General features: G+C 43.5%; 1 long non-coding RNA gene across 1 annotated transcript; it reads right to left on the reverse strand.

Moving 5' to 3' along the window:
• Nucleotides 1–4,987: 4,987 nt before the first annotated feature.
• On the reverse strand, nucleotides 4,988–5,926 carry LOC111845111 (uncharacterized). The gene is made up of 3 exons (XR_002838550.2): nucleotides 5,587–5,926; nucleotides 5,413–5,482; nucleotides 4,988–5,303 (listed from the first exon to the last, which is right to left on the reverse strand). It is a non-coding gene; the product is annotated as an uncharacterized lncRNA (long non-coding RNA).
• Between the last annotated feature and the right edge of the window lie 349 nt (nucleotides 5,927–6,275).

The raw sequence follows: 6,275 nt of genomic DNA on the forward strand, positions 1-6,275 counted from the left end.
AACAACCAGAAACAGCTGATCACACGGGGATTCCACACGGGGTTAACGAGGGGGCGTGGCACACGGAAGGAGCGGACGATCATTGTTTTTTTTTTAACTTTACACATTGTTTGGATACATTTATTTTCTTACTTTACAAATGACTGTTTTCATAAATGTGCTTAGATGTGTTTATTACATTATATGCTCTTCTTGTTTTATCCGATTCATTTCGTGTTTAAATACTAAAAAAAAAAACATACTTAGGTGCAATTTTTTGGGGCCTGGAACCAATTAATTGGTTTTCCGTTATTTCTTATGGGAAAATTCGATCAGAACTCGAACATTTTAGGATTCGATCCGGAGTTCTGAACGGATTAAGTTCGAGTTCTGAGGTACCACTGTAATTTCAGTTTGAATATCTCCCTCATACACATGCTGGCTGTATTGTGTAGCCGATGTTAGGTTACCATAATGCAAAGTTGTAAGACCAATACAGAGCATTTCATGTGGGACATGCTTTCAACATGCAGTCATATCCAGGAGCTGCATCTCATTGGCCTTCACAGCCAAGCCTCAGAGGATCTGCGAACGTTTAGCAGCTGATAATTGGACTAAAATGATGTCCTGCTAGTGTAGCACAACAGTGGCCTGGCATTTAATGCTGTGAGCACTAGACTCTCATGCCTGCACACCTGCAGGTTACTGTCCCTGTCACTGTCTGGGAGAAGTTTGAATATTTTTTAATATCATCCCCAGAAAATGGTTTTGGTGGAATCCCTAGTGTAGCTGATATGGACCGGCATCCCATCCAGGGTGCCCACTGCCTTGTACATTGCAAAAGTGCTACGGAAAATGGACAGATCCTAATCTTAATAGTTATTAAATATTTACACAAAAGTTGCATCTGTGATTGAAGATTGAAATAAATTACCGGAAACATAATTTTACAGTAAAGCCATTGTGCCTGAATATTTGTCTGTCAGACAAACCCTGATTGGTTTGCACACGGGGAAACAGTGTTTCAAATCACGAGCCTAGAAATGAGGGCATGAGGGGACGACATGCCGCAACAGCGACTGAAATATAATGACCAACAAGGGCCCAAGTTATGTTAAATAATACAATACGGTACAGGGCAGAGATTAGATGTATTGTGGGATTTTACAGCTGGGGCAGACTCTGTAAAATGGGGGTCTTGTTTTTAAAAAAGGGGGGGGGACATCATTTCCAATGAATCCTGAAAGTGTCACATGGGGTATCGATCGATCCGTCTTGCCGTCAGCATGACCAGGACCAGAAAAAAAAATCACGGTGATCCAATTTTCTGGGCCTACAGACACCTTCCCTTGGAGGCGAGTGGCGTCAGGGGAGGGGGGCTAGGGGGTGGGGGAGGGGAGGGAGTGAGCACAGCAGCAGTAAATGTTATTAGCCCCAGGTGTGGGGTCCCTTTTGGTGCATTTCCGGATTTGGTGTCTGGTACAGAAAAAAAATAAGCTGCTCCATATCCAGTATTGGGTTCCGCACAGTGAAAACGAATATTACCTTAAAAGCAACCTTGAAATAGATTTCCCACAATGCTGAGGTCAGCATGTGGGGAAGGGGGGGGGGGCTGGGGGAGGGGCTTGTTAACCGGTGTGGCGTGGCTAGTGTCACCGGGTTCAGAGATCGAATGGAGAAAGCACATTCATGTATTTCATTTCTATTCATTTATTAATTAATTTATTTCTCCCCCCCACTCATTGCTGTGCTCCATTAGAGCGCTTCATATTTTAAAAACCCAGGGAAATTACCAGCATCCACCCAGGTCAATCGAATAATCCCTGCGTAATAACACAGAGTAAGGCTTTCTGCCTCCTGATCCATCAGGAAGAAAACTCACACGCTTTTGGATTCTGGAGACGCTTTCAGATGATTCACTCCGGAGAATTAGCTCGGCTGTGGATGGGGAAAGTCAGTTAACTGCCAAAGAGCCGAACAAACTTATACCTACACCTCACACACGAGTATCACCAGGGAACCATTAATTAAACATGGTATAGGAATATAAAATAAATGGTAAATAATAACTATGTCTGTAGTTTTTTTGCAGAAAAAAACATTGCATTAAAAACAGAGTAGAATATCTGAAAATAGAATAAATAAATTAAATATAATATTTTAGTTGTTAGAACAAAAACGTATTTGGACTTTGGATAAGGGTGATTAATAAAGGATGCTGGGAAATGAAAAAAAAACAATGAAAATGATCATTTCCTTTATCGTATCCTTCAAAGATTTCCGAATGAGAGCACCGGCGAGAATCCGGCCACTTTTCCAGCTTGCAGCCATTCCTGGAGACCGGCACGGGGGGGTAGGGAGGCGGACGAGGCCATAGGGAGGAGGTGGGGCCGGCCCAGGCGGAGCTGGCAAATTGGGCTCCCGCATGGTCTCATTCCGGCTCCGGCACAGACTGGAGAACACGGCCGGCATGAAAGGAAAGGGGACAAGAGACAAAAAAAAAAATCCATGCAGGGAAGGCAGTGGGAGTGAAAAGAGACTGCAGCCAGCTCCTCGCACGGGCAGACAGCAATCAATAAATCAATAGGAAATGTTCGTTGGCTGTAAAATGGGGGGAGAAGCCTGTGTCAGGCCGCTTGGAGATGGATGGACCAAGCGGCCGGCAGAGTGAGGAGCAGCCACCGGAGTGACGATCACCTTGAGATGAAATCAGAGGCCACTGACCTGACAGTGTTCTGAAGATCCAGTTCATCATAAAGTGCGGGAAGCAAGGGGTGGGGGGGTTGGGCGGCAGGCCGTCCCTGTCCCCCCCGCTCCCCGCGCCCTGCCCGGCCTTGCCTGCCGTCCGCCGGTTCCGGTCCTGCTGTGCCCGGCCCATTGAAGCGAAGGCTGCCTAAATGCCTTTTGCTGGCTGCGAATCGATCAGGCTGGCCGGGGGATTCTCTATACAACAGCTGGACCTTCCCTTAATAAAAAGGCTTCTAAATTAGTAGCAGACATCTGTCAGATATTCCTCAAAGGCCTCTGGCCAGACTCTGCCCCCTGGCTTCTGTCTGCACCGCGTGGCTAACGCTGGCGAGACGACAGAACAGGTGCCGAGGTGAGCGCTCCGTAAGCGACATACTGCTGACACCGAGGACTTAACGCCGTGTCAAGAGAGAGGCAGGGACCAGGCAGAGGTGACGCTGGTCGGTTCTCCATGCTCTGGGATAACTATGAATTTTATTAGTGATGTTCCCCCAGGCAAACACATTCAAATTCATAAAAACAGTTTGATATAATGCATCTATTTTTATTTGCTTGTTTGTTTTACTTATACTAATAGCTTGTTTTCCCTGCATTACTAACTTAGTTAATACAACAATACCAATACAAACTTTCAGCTTAAAAGATCAAAATAAGTTTATGTACATAAATAACAAATATGAAATCCAAAATATTTCTCTACAGAAATAGATGACGTATGTATGATATATACATATGTATATGTAATATATGTTTAATATCCACAATATTTAATATATGGAATATTTAATAAATAAAGCTTATTGGAGTATTTATTATATACACATTTTTTGTAAATATAAGTATACACAATTATTACATTTTGTATTCACATTTCCTTCTAATGCATGGAAGTAAAAAATAGAACAAATTGTATAGATTAATTTATATTCTGTGTTATAAATATGTATTTTATCATATTTTACAAAAAGCCAGAAATTGTGTGGCGTAAGGCCGGGCTGAGAGCATGCTTGGAATATTTTTATATTTTAAATTTGATTTGAAGAGCTGCTGGAGTGAGGCATGTTTCGCATGCGACCGGAGGAAGCTGAAATCCAATCGGCGCAGAGAAGTCCTCGGTGCCTCGTGGTGTAAGGCCTCTAAATGTAAAAGCAAGAAGACCCAGGAGGGTTTTTATTAGACCCCGTGATGGTATCAGCGGGAAGCACGGGGAGCTGACCCCAGGTTCGCTTTAATTAAGATGCATGACATTGGACTGGATAACAGATGCACTTTTCAATTTAATTTAAACACACATTTATTTCCTTCATTTTTGTTTAAAGCGAGCCATTTCCAGGGATTGCAAGAGCAGAACCGGATTGTGGGTCCCGATCCCCGCAACTGCCTGATCAGTGCAGTTCATAGTTATGATCATGTATATTGAGCAGTGCAACATCTGGATTTTGTTTTCTACTTACTGCGCTCCACAGCAAGTATCTGTCTCTGACGTGTTTTAAAGAGAAAGTTTGTTAGCAGATGGCAGGACCAGCTGTTTTTTGGGATCATTTTCCACTCCGTGCATCCAAATTTTTTAAAAAACAAAACTCACCAGTGATGTGGAAAACCGCCAACCAGCAGAAGGAAGAATAACCTGCTTCGGTAATAAACCCACTTTTGTGGAAGTTACTTGCAAGAGGCAAGTATTGTAAATAAATCACACGTCTTGTCTAAGTGGCCATAGCTCACAATTAAAACATAATCTAAGAAGGAAAAACGAGAGATAAAATCTGATTTGTGTTGGCACGGCCAGGCAGTAAAACAAACGTCTAATTTTCTGTCACCCTTTTTTTTTATTGCCCTTTTATAGTGCTAGGCCGGAGCATGTTGCCCGAGTAGCAACTAAAAATATTTTCCTATTGATTGGAAGAATTGATTTTTTTTATCTGTACGTTGGCTTAGAGAACAGAAGGGGTGAGAGGTGAGTGTTTAAGCATTTTGCTGTGCACCTCCTTTACCTGGAAGCTGGACACTGAGCCTGAGGGGAAACTCGATTCAACATCCCCCCCCCCCCGACGGCCATAACGGACACTGCTTTCTCCTCCCTAACCCCCCACCCTCTATTACCTCATGCACTCCACTTGCCCATCTGGGATTATACAGACTTTATACCAAGAGAAGATCTCACATTTTTACTTAATTAGTGTGGGGGTTTTATTGAAAGGAAGGCGAGTAGATCTCTGTGCAATATGCACACCTGCCCCCAAACCATCATCCAGCCACAAGGTTTCTACTGCATAAAATTATTAATCTTTAATACAGCAGCCAATACATGACGGCCCAATTCGGTCCCATAAATAATGCATATGATGGCACTATTGACAACACCATCATATAAAAAGATGATGATAATTATAAACCCAACGATACAAGGACAGGAAATTTTACATCTTTAGCACGCAGTCCATCCTTCCTGCAGACGGGAAGAGTTATATTAAACTATGCAGTTGTTAAAGGATCCATATTCTTCGGCTGTTTACATAATGCAGAGGGCAGACAAATGGACAGCAGTCATTATCAGCAGGCAGCCGGGCCAGAGAACTCTGCGGGGGGGGGGGGGGAAGCACATCAGCGAGCATCTCCACGTCCCCCAGACTGTAAAAATTGTGAAACTGTCCGTGAGCAGATCATTTTCGGGGACAGTGCACTCACCAAAGTGATGGCTTGGCACGGCAAATTGTCAGCCAGAGCTCAACGGGCAAAGTCACTCAAGGTCAGGCGGCTGTGTAAACATACGGCAGGATTTATATCAAGGTGAACGGCGTAAAAGGCCAAGACTCGGAAGCAGGCACCAAACTGGACACCTACTGATGAGTCATTTCTTACCAACGTATCACATATGCAAACAGTATTCCCACAGATTTAAATATGGTATTTTTATGGCTTAAGCGTGTGCCACTCTCTGCAAAAGGAGACTTTCTGTAGATTAGAGAATGAAGGTTGTTTGCTGCCAATGACTTTCATCCTTTGACCTTTAATGCAAAAATGTTCTTCAAACATCCAACTGACACACTTATTGGTGTCAGGAGGCAGGCCTGGGGAAAACCAAAAGGGGGCTTTATTTAAACAAAAACACCAAGCAAAGCAAAAGGAAATGGACCACAAGGGGTCAAATCAGGCTAGGGAGAGAACAGGGGAAGCAGGGGAGCACAAGCTGGCAGCAACATCAAAGACTGGACAGGGGAGCTCAAGACAGGGAGGCACTATATACATCACTGACGAGGGAGCAGACGAGAGGCACCTGGTGTGATCCACACGAGTGCTGTGACGAGAGGAGAGATTAAACAAGTAACAGGTGTGGCTCGTTACAGCCACACAATGGAGAGGACAAGGGGAAAGGACATGCCAAGGAAAAATAAAGAAACTAAATGTAATGTCATTCAAAAATTCAAAACAGTTAATAATGTGATGTAGAGACACTTGCTCCAGCACAATGAAAGATATTATATCAACATAAAAAAACTGATGTGAAATCACTAACAAAGCACGTACCTCAAAAATGGTCATGTAAAAAA

This window comes from Paramormyrops kingsleyae, chromosome 11, assembly GCF_048594095.1.
Source record: "Paramormyrops kingsleyae isolate MSU_618 chromosome 11, PKINGS_0.4, whole genome shotgun sequence".
Taxonomy (NCBI): Eukaryota; Metazoa; Chordata; class Actinopteri; order Osteoglossiformes; family Mormyridae; genus Paramormyrops; species Paramormyrops kingsleyae.